This window comes from Corvus moneduloides, chromosome 14, assembly GCF_009650955.1.
Source record: "Corvus moneduloides isolate bCorMon1 chromosome 14, bCorMon1.pri, whole genome shotgun sequence".
Classification (NCBI taxonomy): Eukaryota; Metazoa; Chordata; class Aves; order Passeriformes; family Corvidae; genus Corvus; species Corvus moneduloides.
This window is the reverse complement of record NC_045489.1, coordinates 11955468-11972044: the sequence shown is the minus strand read 5'-3', so window position 1 is coordinate 11972044 and position 16577 is coordinate 11955468. Positions and strand designations below refer to the sequence as shown.

General features: G+C 40.2%; 1 long non-coding RNA gene across 1 annotated transcript; it reads left to right on the top strand.

Moving 5' to 3' along the window:
* The first annotated feature begins 501 nt into the window (after positions 1-501).
* Positions 502-14436, top strand: LOC116451216. Its single transcript, XR_004243130.1, has 4 exons — positions 502-676; positions 6021-6102; positions 7437-7566; positions 8242-14436. It is a non-coding gene; the product is annotated as an uncharacterized LOC116451216 (long non-coding RNA).
* The last annotated feature ends 2141 nt before the right edge of the window (positions 14437-16577 follow it).

Below are 16577 nucleotides of genomic sequence, written 5' to 3'. Positions count from 1 at the left end.
ATGAATAATTTAGATTCAATATCTTCCTGTCACTATCAATAATACTTTTGTGAGTGATGTATTACTATTGTAATTCAATTTGTCAGACACCACCAGTTTTACATGACAGTTTGTTAAAATTTTAAACTTAATTTACTATAAGCAGTTGACTCTGCCTGTTTGAATTACATTGACTTTTATCTTAAAAACACTGATTTTCCTAAAAATATCTTTTCTGCCTTTGTGTTTATTGCATTAATAACCAGAGAGAGGAAAACTAGTGGGAAGGCAAGGGCAGAGTTGGAGTTTCATCCCCACCACCCAAGCTGGTTTTGTCAAAGCAAGGAGAGTTTTGTGAATTACTTTCCACAGAGATGTTTGGACTTGTGGCTTTCCCCTATTTCTTCTCTCTCCATTTGCAGTATTTTACCTTTTTCCAGTTGCTGGCTTTCAGCTGCTGCTCTTTTCAACCCTGCACCTCTGTGTTTCTCTATTACTGGGTTTGAGGGGACTACACTTGCTCTGTAAATTGGGTTCATCATATATGGATCTCTTCTATTTTGCAGAGATTCTTGGATGAATGCAGCCCACCATGTCTTCAAAAAATAAAATGGGTGATCACCAGAAGATGACAGAGCTCTCAACTAGTGTTCAGGCACTTGGGGAAAACAGGTTCTGTTTAAAGGCATTGAGAATAGTAAGTATTTCATGCAGATAGCTACCTTTTGAAAGTGAAACTTAACTTCCTAAAACATTTGATTAAAATGACTGATGTTTTCCTCCACTGCATAGAAAGGAATAATCAAACGATTATAGTAATCCTGATAAGAAGGTGGGGACAGAAAACAAGGCAGTCAGCAGCTGACTCCTCCTAAGAAAGGAAAAGGCACAGTGTGACTGATGAAGGTGTCTTTTGAGGATTTACAGCATGTGGTGGCTCCTGTTGACTTCTTTCCCCCCTCATTTTCTTCTGGAGCCATAATGTAATTTGAGTAATTTCGTCCTAGGAAAGGAAAGTGGAGAGTAGCAATTTGATGGCTGCAGTGATGCTCTAGGGCATCACTTTGATAGCAACATGCTTTGTATCTTTGCATGGGAATGGGTATGCTGGGAGAAATTCAGGCCCTGTGGAGGGCCAGCAAAAGGTCTGTGCACCGCTTATATTGCTCTGGGCTAATTTTTTCCCACATGTAGGTGGTTCTTGCTCCCTCTCTCCTGGGGTAAATTTCCTTGGCCACATTCTTGCAGAAATATTCTCCCTGGGAAGTTGAATGTTCCAGCTCTAAGCTAGAAACATTTTTGTGTATTAGTTTTACACAAGGAAAAATGACTGGACAGAGTCCCACAGATCTTATTTCCCCATAAACATAATTTCATTGTTTGGCTTCATGTTTAGGGATAAAGGCCAGCAAAAACAGTGGGAAATGGGTGAAATGAACATATGCCTGTGCTTTCCATATTGCAGCCTTGCTTATTATGTATGTGCACTGTTTTTTTGTGCCAGAGCAAACTGGAGCATTATCCATGCACATCCCAGTGGACAAAGTGATGGTGATTGCCCAAGAGAAAACACAGGCTGGGGCATGATGGATGCAGTCCTGACAGCACAGAGGAGGCACAGGCTGAGATCAGCCAGGAGAAGTGACTTGCTTGTTGTGAGGCTCTTTGTTGCCACTGAGGAATTAAAGAAATGGACTGGGAAGAGCGAGGGGGGTTCTGGAATGATTTTCCAGATGGTCCCTGCAGAGTGCAAGGGTCAGCATGGGAGGAAGGTCTTTGCACAGGTAGCAGGTGGCCTGTGACACAGAGGGGAAAGGGGTGAGAGTTGAGTGTCAGTAACCTCTGCAGAGTGAAAAGCAGTGGGTTAGGAAAATGCTGGCTGCTGTAGTCTGCTGAGTGGATTTGAGCAAAGATGCAAAAGAAAAGGTGTTTCATGGGTTGTCTCACACGCCTATGAGTGTTCCTGCTTGTATATGACTTTGGAGGGGCATCTCCAGACGGGCTGGTGGTCGGTGCTGTCCCTGGGAGTGAAGCAGAAGGGAAGAGGCAGAGCTTATCTGGCTCCAGGCTGTGTGTGACACCGCAGAGATGGATGTGCTGCACGCCTGCAGAAATTCCAGCCCCACTTACAGCTGTGAGGCTGTAGCCAGAGAACTGCTACTGAAGGTGGCAAAATTTTAGATGTTGGCAGCTGCCCATTTGGTTTCTGTGCTGAGTACTGAGGGCGACATTAGCCCCCAGCCTTCCTCCTGAGAACTCATCAGCAGCTACATTTTATTCTTTTTGCTGATACCACAGTCATTTTCACAGCATTCCACTGTAGCTACACAAAGAGCGGATTATGAGTTCAAGTGCAGGGAAAAAAATAGCAGCAGCAGGAAGAATTGAACTTTTTGAAAAAGAAAGATGCTATTTTTCATGCAAATGTTGTTAGTAATGAAGAGCGAGGGAAAGGCAAAACAGAACATACATCACGCAGAGGCAAAATTGTTTCAAAATAGGACATTTTTCATAGGTTGCCAGGAGGTGTTGGCTGCTGTTTATAGTGGCTTGGTGATGTACTGGGAGTCACTGCATGGAGTGCAAGCCCAGGACTGTGCAATATCAGTGTCTAGCACAGGGTGTCTAATTGCCATGTCCTGAGGAGGCCATGTAGCTACTGCCAGGTGACCAACATGAAAAAAAGGAATAATAAAATCCACCACATGGGTAATGAAAGCTTGAGTTTAATTTCAGAGTATGATCTGCAGTAGATGCTTTAGTCTGAAAAAGGATGAAAACTGTTCACTGTCTGTAGCAGGAGTATATTAAGACAAGGATGACTAAGGGCTTGACTTGCCCTGTAAGCCAGGGATGATAATGAGTATTTCACTGTTAGATTTTATATGAGTGAATTCATTTTTTTGTTTTTTGTTTCAGCACTATTGAAAGATTCTGGCCTGGGGGCTTTTGGGGGATTGAGATTCTCTATTTGCAAGGCACAGTGGAAATAGGAGGTCAGGCTCCACTCAGACCCTTCAACAATGCCTGTACCAGAGCACTAAGGGAGCACCTGGTTTTTTTGTTGTTTGTTGAATTGACCCTGGGTGGAGGTGGGACTGGGACATGAAAACTCAAGCTGTCATTAAGCAGTTTAAATAGTACTATTCAGTGTTCTGCAAAAACTTAATTAGCTGAAGTTGCCCATTTTGGTGTGTTCTTGTAGAATTTACTTTTAGAGTAAGATTACTTCAGTGGTATTAGGAATCTAACCAAGAAAGGAACTTTTATGAAGCCTTAGGAAGAGTCTGCTGCACATTTATGTATCTATAAACCTTTGTACATCTGGCCCTGCTGGAAAAAGCAGGGCTTCATGTCAGGAGTAGTTAAAGAAACACTTCAGAGGTTGCTTTGGATGCACTTGTAATCAGAATTTTTTCTGATGTTATTAGTGAATTTGAAATGTAAATATCATACCAGTTTTAATTACTTTGCAATTTAATATGGGTAGGATTTATTGCTGTGTTTTGTGACCTGTGATTTATTTGGTTTACTGTGGCATGCCTAATAGGTCTCATGGTGTAGTGCAAGAAAGAGCACGTGTTCCTATAGTAATTATATGCCCAAATCTGTACATCGCCCTGTCTTATTCATTAACTTCTAAGGTTTCTACTGCAGGTCTTACTGGTACATACATGAAAGACACCAAGTCAAATTCATTGCAAAATTAAAGCTGCTGAAGCCCCAAGGCATCCTCATCTCTACAGAGTCCTGATACAGTGCCAGAAATGCCGTGTCTAAGAGATTTCTTGCTAGGGGCTCAAACCAGTATTTGGAATAGGCCCTTCAAGCACCTCTTTAGATCAACAAACCTCTCTGGCAAATGTTGCATCGCAAAAGAGTCTTAACAGCACTTTAGCTTTTGCCCAAGGAGAACAAGATTTGGTCTTTACACATGACTGCAGCCAAGCCCCCCCCCACAAGTGTTAATGCCCAAAGCTGCTCCTCTGCAAGCTTTGTAACTGCCATTGGATTTCTCCATTGCTCTTCTGTGCCCCAAGATGAAAGTTCTGGGGTACCACGAATGCAGTGAAGGATGCTGTAACTTACAGCAGCAAAGGTGGGTGCTGTCTGTGGGGTTAGTCCTTCCAACAGCTGACAGCTACCCTGTGGTCTGGGAGGGCAGGGTTCCAGACACTGCATGGCCAGTCTGGGCTGTTGAGAAAGCCAAGATATGCCCAAAGGAACTCAATTTCATAATTTGATCTAACACCAAACCAAGGACTTGGGCCCCATTTTTTCTATGACTTCTCTCATTGTTCATAGGATGTGTAGCAGAGAGTCCCTCACCACTAGAAAGGTCTCCTGTCCTGAAATGAATGTTTGTCAAGTGCATCATCTTTGCTTTAGAAACTGTGGATTAAGGATAAACACATGGATCTACCTGTCTCCCCGGCTTCAGCAGGTGTGTGAGCAATGCTTTGCAGAGGAGATAAGACAGAAAGCCTTTAAGAGCCACATAAACCTAAAACTGGCCTCTGCTCTATTGTGCTCCTTGTACTTTTATGTAGCCAATTCTAAAAATTTTCCAACCTCTGTGTCTGAAGTGATACAGTTAAAGCGTGTGTTTTGGGGGATCCAGATGGAAGTTTATTTGTCAGGCTGCGAAGGCCAAAGAGAATTAGGAATGAAATGCACCATAATTTTTCCCCCTCATTGGAATGTTTACAGGATGTAAAAGGTGCATTTAGTGTGTGAGACAGTGATGCGAGAGAAAGCTTTCTCTGACAACTTTCTTTAACTCCCATAGTGCCCCTCTTTTATTTGGAAGGAACAATGCCAACTGATAATGAACTACTTTCTATTCAAGGCTTCAACTCAAATATTCGTTCCTCATTAATAATTCAATGTGACAAATTTATTACCTTGAAGGTGCTGTGAGGCAATTAGACAATGGGAAATTGTGTCTTCCTTTCAGCCCACTTAATTGGCTTTCAAGTGTGACATTCGTCAAAACCTTGACTTTTCATGTAAACTTTCCATTATGCAAGACATGGTTCTGACACTGGAACTACAAGTATTTGGCAAAATTCACCTGGGGGGTAACTTCACGGGTTTTTCTTTAATAGCAAAAAGAGTGGGAAGGACAGCGTGTGAGAGAGTCCAAGAAGCTTTATTTAAAATCAGCAGAGAAATTATCATCACTTGGTAATTTTCACATGATAAAATGGCCTGTAGTTGCAATGTAATTTTAGGAGTTAAGGCTGTTTGCTTTCTCTCTCAAGGAGTGTTAGAAAATTGCCAGTAAAATTAACATCTTTATCCTTTCTTTCCCATTTTTTATGTATTGTTTGGGATGTATTAGAATGAATTGGTTTTAAATATAATCTTTTGTACTCCAGGTATTTTAAAACACTTCACAAAGTAATGATATGTTGTTAAACAGTGATAGAAAAGAGATTACCTTTCTAATAAGGACCTTGGGCAAAGAAATCATTTGAACACTGGATTTCATATTCTTGAACTTCATTTCTAATTTGACTGCCTTCAGTGTTGACCTTTAAAAGACTGCCATTTGAGCTCTTGAGTCTGAGGAGCAGCTCTGACTATAGTAATTTATTTTGCAGCAGTTGCATGTATGTTTTCCATTTCTGACATTCAACCTGAGTTTTTGTTATTTACGTGGTGGTTTTTTTTTTTTTTTTTGTATCCTGTAAGTTATATATGGCTGCAGTCTTTCAAGGACACCCTTAAAAAAGAAATTGTTAGTTTCAAAGGTCTGATTTGTCCTTGTAAACTTTCACACAGTTGAAAATAGAACAAGTTGTCTTAAGGATGTGCAGAATTAATCAATTTTTTGATTCTCTCACTTGATGATAATGAATTTGGTTTATTGAAAATGCACATCACTAGCATCTTCTTCCCTCTGCAGTGTGCTTTTAAAAAACGAATGTGCTTTAAAAAAGCCAATAAAAAACTTATATTTGTCACTTTGTAGATTTCTCTGTTAGCATGTATTCACCCTTTCATATTCTGTGCTTTCTCTCCTTGAAACACTGAAGGACTACAATGGATTTTTCCAGCTATGAGTTGAATGTTGTTCATGCATGGAAGGATTGTGGCTCTGTGATCACCATTCAGAAGGTGAGTGGGATGAAGGAGGACAGACAACAGGACGCTTAAGCAGAGGCTGTGCCTTCTTGCTGCTGCACTGGCCTTTGCCCTGTTGAAGTTGCTACTCCTTTTCACCCTCCACGTTCCCATTAACAAATGTCTGGGATTTTTTAAAATATTGTTTCTTGCCAAGTTAATGCAGAGGAAGCAGTTGTGTCTGTGTTTGAATGCTCCCAGCTCACTGGCCTGCAGGGCATTTACAGCCTGGATGAGGAACTGGTTAAATGAAGGTCCATTTTTATCTTAGGACAGTGGTGAACTCTACCTTTTAGACAAAACAGAGATGGAAAGGAACTGAAAACACCTGTGATATTTGATTCAAAACCCAACAGCATAAATGAGATTCTACTCATGCCAAAGAGGCATGCAAAAGAAAGTAGACACAGTCAATTGTAAAGATGACTGTGTTAGATTCCCTGGAGAAGTTAAGTCCACTGGGATGTCCTGTTTGCAATTACTTGCTATGAATAGAGTTTCAATAAAATGAGGTGTATTTATTTGTATAGATATACAGTTCCTGTTTTTCAGGCTTCTTTCTGCATGTAAACTGTCCAAATTTAGTATAACCTATTATTGTTGATCATTCCTGACCTTTGCAGAGACCTCACCACCTGTACAAGTTTTTTGTGAGCATCAAAAATCATGGAGATAAGCAGTCCTAGAACACATTTGTGCTTACCATGTACACATGACATTATTCATAAAAGGAAAATTATTAGTCTCAGTAACATCTGGATAGAATGGAGATAATAGGAGTTCATGATTGAAAGGTGCAAGGCTTACTCATTTTTAGGGCTCTTTTTTTTTTTTTTTTTGATTATAAGTTGTTAATGACTAGAAGAGAGATTGTATTGTGTTAAAATTATGATTTCATTAAAAAAATGCAAAGTCTGAAACAAAGTGGTCCATAAGGATAGTGTTGACTTCAGGGGGAGCTTAACATTCAAGACATATGTTATTCTATTTGGAAATCTAATTTAGGCTCCAGTCCAGAACAGTTAGGCATGTCTTCACATTTTACTACTTCTATGGTGATATTTACTACCAGAACAGTCATATTGATGGATCAGAACTTTACTGAGATAATGGCCTAATTTAATTTGTATTCTAAGAGAAGAGCATTATACCCTTCAGCACATGGAGCTCGTACACCTGCATATCTGGCAAGTGTAACAATGCATTACCAGACCCCTGAGTACTTGCTGGTATTATACTCTATTGGAGTGAAAATGAGGTAGTACATTTGCAAGAGAAAATCTAAATATTTATTACTTTCACATAATATTTTATTTATATGGATCCAGGTTTTTTTCTTGGTGAGGCCAGTGAAAATCTGGAGTAACTGCATTGTCTTTAATGAAGGTACTGCATATCCAGAGACATTAAACAATCACCAGAACAGAAAAGATGCAAGAAATATTGACAGGTTCACTGGTAAGTGCCCAGCCCAGCACGGCTGGTAGGTTACTGTGCAGCATTTTGCTGTTTGGAAGGTGGATATCTTGAGAGCAACTTTCTAACTTGGCAAAGCTGAAGTTGTTGAAATTGGTCTTTCAGGCTGAACGGAAACTTTTAGAATATTTAGGTACTTTGGCAAGTAGATTGAGGAGAGCAGGTGTTTGAAGTGCCTGTTTATGTGTTTTGCAGAAATGTTTTGGCTTTTATTGACTCTGATATCCATGTGTCCTTGTGAACCTTGATAAACTACCTCATGCCTCTGACAGCTGAAGTAGGTACGATGTTCCACCTAAATTCTTGGCTTAATGCCTGGCTGGATCTAAACCTATATGATTTGTTTACCAGCTATTTGTGCTATATACTTAGCACATATATATATATATATATATATATACCTTATATATATACCACAATACCTTATATTTAGGTAGTGCTGCCAAGTATCTAAAAAGTTCTCAGAATAATACCTTGTGTTCCATCAAGAGACCTCAAAACATTCCTTGCTTAGGCAGGTGTTACTTACCCTACCTCCTCTAACCTTCAGCCTCAGAGAGGTAGGATGGCATCTATTATTGACTACATATGTTCTGAACTTGCAGCATTAGTTAATATGTATAGCCTGGATGACATCTTGTTTTCCTTTGGGAGCAGGATTAAGGCATTCCTGGATTGGGTTGGACTGGAGCTGGTGCTTTGCCTTCGCTGTGTTTCCCTGGGAGCCCAAGTTATTTGCCCACAGTGATATAAGAAGTCTCTACAAGAAACAAGATCTTTGTCTCCCAGTCTGTTTCAGACCATCCTTTCTTACATTCAGTCAGAGCTTTTCTATTTGTTTTTATTGCTTAGCAAACCTATTATGTAGTTGATGAAGAGGAATACAGGCCGTCAGGACATTTGTTAATAAAAAATAAATATAACTCAGTTTTTAAATAGGAGCATGAAATTTAGCCTGATAGAGAATGAAAATGACGAGCAAAATATTTATAATAATTCTCACACTTACAACAGCTTATTTTTCTTTTGTTAAAAACGTCTTCCTAAACACTCATTTTCTAAAGCTTTAGTTGAATTAAACCATGATTAACATGTCAAAATCAATCTTCTGTCTTTCTTCCTTTCAAGTCAATCAAAAGCTTTCTATTGTCAACAAGAGAAGGGGCAAAAATGAAGGTCAACATTGCATCAGTCTTTTCAAAAAGCTCTGCATTGTAAATTATTTAGGGGCTCAAATCAATCCATTTTTTCTTTTCAGTGGTTGGACAATAAAAGCAAGATTTACTGTGGCAAGTGAATAATAAAAAAAGAATTAACAAAAAACAAACAAAAAGCCGTTCACTTGGCAACCTTCTGCGTTAATCAAAACCTGAAGACTAAACTGAAAGATCAATATTTGGCTTCAAGATAAAACATAGCAAAGCTTCCATTAAAAAAAAAAATTGGAATTAAAAAAAACATAGGCTGTGTTAATCGAAAAGAGGCAAATACAAAAATCCATATAGTCTTTTGGTTATCTGTGATAAAATGGCCCCATTGGAGCTTGACAAATTACAGTATTTTTATGCACATATCAAAGTTCAACTTGATTGTCTCATATGGGGGAAAACACCATCTGTCTGTATTCTAGAAATAATCTGCATAATTGACTTCCAAACAAGCCTCAAAGAAACAGGCATTTATCACCTTAATTGTGACAGGCAGAATGTGTGTCCCTGCTATTTTATCAAGATAATAGTAATAGCACTGTGGATACCTGGTATCTTGTCTCGCCCTAATTTTTTTTTCAATTTGTGTGGGTGGGAACTGGATCCTTTGAGTTACAACTACTCTGACAAATTACAGAGGAGGCAGAATCACCTAGGAAAAAATAGCAGAGTGAGACACCACCAAAGATGGGGCTTGGTGTGCGGGACTTAAGGTACTTAAGGGCCTGCTGGAATCTGGAGAGGGGAGCACAGACTGTTACAGGAAATTTGTGAGAGGACATCTCAAACACCATAGGCAGATGCACAACATGCATATAAAATCCAGTTATGAGGGAATCTGTTTGCGTTTTAAACCCAGAGGTGCAAACTCAAATTTAGTGCTGTGACATGCCGACAGTGAACTTTGGCCTCCAAGCTGAAACATCCTGGAGAGTCTTATTTGTCTCTCTCTGTGGCTGAAGAATTTTGCTCTTATATACCAGCAGCAGAGGCAACCCTAAAATTTGAAACCAGTGAGTTCAGAGTAATGGAAGATATTTAAAATTGAACAGTAGGTAGAAATCTTGACACCAGTACCTGAAAACACGAGGGTGCAGTGGATGTTATAACCTCCCTGCTGCATGAGTACCTAAGCGCCTCACTCCATAAAATTTTGTAATAACAACCCCTTTATGACTTACACCTGGTTATAACATAAAGGATTGATTAGGTCTTGAATCTTACAAGGAGGGTAGGCAGCATTTAAAATATATAGTCTAACAATATATTTTCACAAGATGAGCCAACACATTCTCCTGTGAAGTCAAGCTGGCAAACACGGCTGGGGCTCAGGGCAGTAAATAAGGGGATCTGGCCATGGCTGGGCACGCTCATGTCCTCCAGGCCATGTGTCTCCTCTTCGTAGCCAGGGAGGAATTACAAGAATGAATAGTAACTCTTCCCACCATGCTTGATTTTATTTATTCTTTTGGTCTCCTGCTGAAGGATTGCAGGGAAAATAGCCCACTCTCCCCCCACCCTCCATTTGGCAAGTTTATGTTAATGTGGCCCAGTATTTACAAGTGGGGCATAAACAACTGACAATTTTATGTTGCTAATAAACAAAGGTTTTTTGTAAGCAAAATGTTCTTGCATTATATTCAGAAATCCAATTTAGAGAAATGCACTTGCATGTAAGAAATAGCAGAGTGTTGTGTAAATCTGAGCTGAACTACTGGGTATTGTATGCACACACAACATTAAAGAAATTACTGAGAGAAATAAAATCAGCACCCGTGAGCATGGCTGGAGGTGATGTAACGCAGTTCTTGGTGCTCGAGGCACGAGCTCTGGCGTGCCCCAGGTCACAGAGAGTCCAACTGCTCTACCTCCACGCGTTGCTGAAGCGACTTCGGCATCAGGAAAGGTGCTGCTGGCTGAGCTGGCTAGCTGGCTTCTTTGCAGAGGAAACACAGCAGGAGCCGATGGTATCGGCTCACGTTAGCTCGGAGACAAAGGAAGAGAGAGGCTGTTCTGGTCTGCCTCCTAACAGGTTTATTGTTAGAAGTTTTGCAACCTGAACAAGCTCGGAAGGGTTGGAATGCGATGGGAAGTGATGGGAACCCTCCCCGAGGCTCGTCCTCAGTTTTATAGGGAGTTTGAAAACTGCGGGGAAAGGGGAAAACAACCAATGAGTTACAAGCCAGGGGTAGGATACAATTCAACAAGAACCACTGGGGTAAACCGAGAGGCGGGAGTTACAGCAGAGAACCAGTGAACAGCAGAGTAACCGGGAATTTTCCCGAACCGGGGGAGGCGGCTTGGACCTGGGCGCTGCCCGGGGGGTGCGGCTTAGGCTTCTGAGCCGCCCCTCGACCCACCCTCTGAGTCTGCCTCTTCGGGAAACTCGATCCAGGGGATGGGCTGGGATTGATTGGCATCTCGCTGCCCCAGCCCCGCAGTGGGCTGGGCCACACCGACAGTGATGTTTCCTGTGGTGTGGACTAGGTAATGTAGGCTGCTGGGGAGAGGATAACAACGAAGTGGACAAAAGTATGATGATACCACAAATATCAGTTAGAAGACCTGGAAGCTGGTCTTCCTCATATCAGTAAGTTTAGGCTGAGGGATTTTTTTTTTCCTTTCAGTAAATGCTGAGTTTAATTTATTGCATCACATCTATTTGGAAAAATTTAATGTTTTAATTATTTTTTATGTATGGCATTTCTGTAAGTGAAAATTATTTCTTTGTGCATTATGTTTTAACATGAAGGAGGAAGGAAAAAACAGAAAAGGAATGTTTTAGTGTGTAATTTTTGGGTTTATATAGTTATGTATGTGTTTCATACATAAACATGTGCTGTATATATGTGTCAGATCTAAAAGGGTGTGCTGTGTTCCTAATTCCTCCAAAGTCTCTCCCTAGCAGTCCATGTGCCCTGTTTCTTATAGTAAAATTGTAACACTTCCATCCATTCTGGATTTCCTTTACATCTTGGAATGCCATGAGGCATCAGACATTAGTTCTTACGTATTTTGGAAGAGTTTATGGTTCATCTGCATGCAAGAGAATCTATTTGCTACACAGATAAGAAGACTGCCTTTATTATGTCAGGCTCCCTCAGTGAAGTCTGACATGATCCTTGAGCAGTGAAGAGCCCTTGCATCTACTGCTCTAGTTTGAACATAGGACACTTGTGGAGGTCTCCAAGCCCCCAAATCTGCTGTTGTCAACTGGTGCTTCTGTGTTGAAGAGGCTCTGTGCCCTGCTGTCATCCCCTTCAGGGCAAGGGTTCCTTAGGGGCTGCCCCAGGCACCAGGGACACCTCCTTGGGGTCAGTCCCTCTGAGCTTGTGACAAGGAGCAGCCTCAAAATTTGTTTACAAACTCCCTGGAAGCAGGAGCGTGGCTGCTCTGTCACTAGCCCAGGGCCAAGGAGAGGGGACATAGGTCTCCTTGCCAGGTGTGGGCCAGCCAACACCTTGAGAAAAACCCAAGCAGGATTTGTCACTTCCTGTAGCAAATGCAGACGTGGTTTAAAATACTCTGTGTTAGTTTAACGACAGGGGGATCATCTGAGACTTGTCTTGCCTTGAAACTCTGCTTCACTCTGTGTGAGCTCCTCTGAAATATATATAGTGCACTGCTGGCACCCAACAAATGAGATCTGAGCTTTCTTTTGTTTTATGGAGCTCCTTGTTGTTTTATGTTTGCTTGGTAGTATTGGAGATAGTCCTGTTTGTAGCTTCAGCTGTGTTAGTGGAGGAGCCCATCTGAACCCAGACTGCTGCTTTTTCTGTAATAAAAAGAAAAAAACCCTTAAATTAGCCTTTCACTTCACAGCCGAAAACTTTGAAACCTGTTTTTGTTGTGACGTTTTTCCTCACTGCGAAAACCTAAAAGTTATTATGCTTTGATTCACCTACTGCAGGTTGTATGATTTGACAGAGGGAAGGGCTCTGTCAGTTTTCTATTTGTTTTTTAGAGCACTCTGTACACCTTAAGTATAGTTTAAATAATGCTAATAATAAATAGAAATGTGCCATTTGACCCAGATGACTTTTCTTTATTACAATTGCTACCTAAAGGGCTGTATAACTATTTCACACATTGAACATATGGGAAATGATGTTATTTTTTGTCTATGTTTTGTGGTTTAATGTTATTCTTGTTTTGCAATAAATCTGTAGAACCCCTGTAGGCTTTTTTTTCAGATTGCTTTAAAATAATTTTCAAGTGTGTAGTCATTTGTTACAGAATAATGTGCTTAATTTGTAAATGTAGGTGCCTGAGGATTCCCATTTCTGCATATTGGTGGAACAGTGAGACTGTGAGGCACAAATATCTACTTCAGTGCCACTTGAGTATTCAAATGGGGACAGAATATAATAATTTATGTACTGGCATTTGGAAGGCAACTTGCATGGGGCTAAATCTGTCCTAGCTCTTGTCTGGCAACACCACTGTAATGGATGGCATGGTGAGCAATGTAAGTCAAATGATGTTTTATTTCCTTTGTATGATATAACTCTTATATAAGAGCCCAGATCCATAGCTCCACACTGTGCTTTCAGACTTCCATTTATTTTTCTAACCCATTTCAATCTGTTCACTGATGTCACTGCGTTAGTGATGCAGTACTTTGCTTCTGTCTCTCTTGGTTTAGCTTTACCTTTCCAACCCAGCTGGAGTTATCTCCCTTGCTTCTTCAGAAAACATAAATCCTCAGCCAGCCTCAAAATTCTGATGTATACAGGTAAGGTGCACACTCATTCTCCTCTGCAGGGAATCATACTCAATGAAGTTTGTGGTTAAGATTCAGCAAGGCATGCAAATAACACAGAACATGCCACTGAAGTGCTAAATGCTACAGGTCTTTTTTTAAAATCTATTTCAGTGCTCCTGTTGTCAAGTTACCCTAATCCTGCCGAATGCTGAGTGGCTTTTGAAGCTTACACATATCTCATTGATATTAATGAGAGATTGTGGCACACTGTGTAGTGAAAAAAAAAGGTTCATAATGCTCAGAACACTGAATCAATTACAATAAAATTAGAACAAAAATATATGAAGTAACTAAGAACAAACATCTCTATTAAGCACCACATTGTCTTCAGAGATCTTCCCAAAGTATTTGAAACACAGAAGATCTAATTTCCTACAACCCAAGGAAGAGTTCAGCTTCATGAAGGCAGTCTTTACTTTGAATCGAGTCGATCCTAGAGAGTAAATGCTGGAGCCCCTAATGACAGGCAGTTTATTCCACTTTATTTGCTACAAATTCTTCACCTGGCCTCTGCAGTTCACCCACTGACATTGCAATAATTTACTACTGAGTCCAGAATATGCTGTTGACACCTGTAGGATGTAAGTTAGAGAGAATGTGTTTATATGATTCCACATGTTGAATTACATGATACAATCACGTAATTAGAAGTATTAGCCTTGTATGAATTCAGTGCCTCATTTTTTCCAGGCCAAAAAACTTAAAGAGCATAGGATTAAAATGCTTCTGTGGCCCCAGCAGTGTTTCTTACATGTCTGTTGATGCATGGTTTCTGCTTCCACTGGTGGAAGTCCTCTTGTGTCCATCTAGCCAGAGTTTCTCTTCCCAGCTGTTTGCTTGCCATGTCAATCTTACAAGTTCTGTTACCACCATTGTTCATTGTTGGCAACAAAATAAAACATATTATCTGTTATATCTCTATTACAAGAATGACTGTTCTTTCCCTTGTTTCACTGATATTGTTAACAGATGTCACTCTGTTTTGGGTGGCTGTTCTAGTTAAGAGTAAACATTTTTGATCTCTAAAGCCTTTCAATTCCATAGTAATTCTGCAATTTAAATAGCAGGCAATGAGAAGTTCAAAGCTCTGCTATTTCAAGTTTATATGCAGCAGTATATGCTTTTAATGCTTGAAAAGCCATTGGGTCTTGGATGTGAAATGAACAAAATAATTCACAATGCTTGGCTGGGGGTGTTCACAAAATGTCAAAGCCATTTTAGAAAGCCATCCCAAACAGCACACTTTGAAAGGTACAGGCTTGGAGATGTGCATATTCTTCCTTAACTTGCATTTTCAAAACCAAAGTTGTTTTCCATTTTCTTTTCTTTGACAGTGAATTGTGTTGCATTCTCACACTTCAGTAACATAAAACAAAGCAATGTGACTCTGGGAATGAGGTATAACGATTTGGGAATGAGGTGTAATGATTCAGCATGGTGAGGTGCCAGTGTGGGTATTTAGAGACCAGCAAGCCTTGACAAGCACCGTTATTGCCTTTGCAGTTAAAAAATGGTTAAACTTTCTGCTTATAAAACAAGGTTCTATAAGCTATTGCAGAAAATAGAACTTGAATTATTAAGTTGTGAGTGCAGTGTATTGAAGTCAATGAATTTGGATGAGATTAATCACTACACTCTATCCAGAAATTTCCAGGGATGTTTCATGTACCATAGCATGAATTGGATATTGAAATCAATGAGGTCAAATTTTAGACTAGTTCTGTTTCTCCTTAACAATATTAATTAAACAATTAAAAATACAATAAAACCAGAATGCAAGTCTCAGTGTAAAGATTACAGTAAAGTAATGGCTACTTGTCAGCTGTCTTCATAAGGAGCACTTAGAGACTGGTATCAGACCTTCAAATGCAGTAAGACTTTTCCTCTATTGACTAAATACCATGTGGCAATCATAGGAAGATATTAAAAGGTTACCTGTTGAAGCAAGGGAGTGCTACAGCAACCGGATTTTTCAGTGGTTCAGCTTTACAGTGACTCTGCCCTGACACCAGGTAGAGTCAAGAGTCAAATTACGACACTTGGTGCCTTTAGTCACAATATTCACTCAAACTGCTGTTACTCTTGGTAGGAGGCTTTACCGTAGGTCCCAGACTATCCCATGGCTATAGGTTACTGTGGGAAGGTAGCGAGGAGAAAGCTGACACTCAGTTTCTGCTGCAGATCACTGGGGGATTCTCCCTGCTATGTATGTGATAGTTCATTTAATGGACTGCCATCAGCTGCATTATCATGAACTTCATATGATGGGACAAATCATGACTGATTTTAGGCAAGAGTTGGGGAGAATCTTCCTTGCCTCTGTTCCTTGCTTAATACCCAGACAAGGAAAGTGGAGCCCTGAGCTGCACATCTGCTGTTTCACTTATATAGCAAATTTGTGCCAAGCTAATCCAATTCCAGCTCAAGTAGGGGACAGCTGAAATGGCTCTGCAATGGTGAACGTCATCCTCATTACCAACGCACCCTCCTCTGGCAAAAACTGAGCCTAATTTGGAGGTGAAACTGGTGGATGTCCAGGTAAATACCCTCCAGCTGCAGGTGAAGATATATGATGACCTTTTGACAGCGCAGAGTTGCATGAGCAGTGTCCTGCAGTTGACTTTATGCTGTCAAGGCCAGTATGCTCCACTTGGTTATTACTGCTGTTGTCTGTTTATGTTATTGCATGTAAAATGTAGATATTGCAGCTCTGTGATCTGGCAATAGAACATTTTTCCTTGGGTTCTCTGCAACTCTTAATGACATAAAGCCAATTAACATTTTTTCAATGAAAAATACATTTTACCTGATTCCATATACTTCTTGTACCCATTGACATGAAGATTATATAGACCCTTTTCAGAATGGAAATAAAATTGCAGAACACGTCTTTTTGGTCCAGCTGACAAGCAATTTGTGAAAACGATAAATTATTGCATGATGCTTAGAAGGCACAGGCACAGATCAAGCATTTCAAAGACTTCTCTTGTTTGAACAGCTTATTAAATTGTTAATGACTC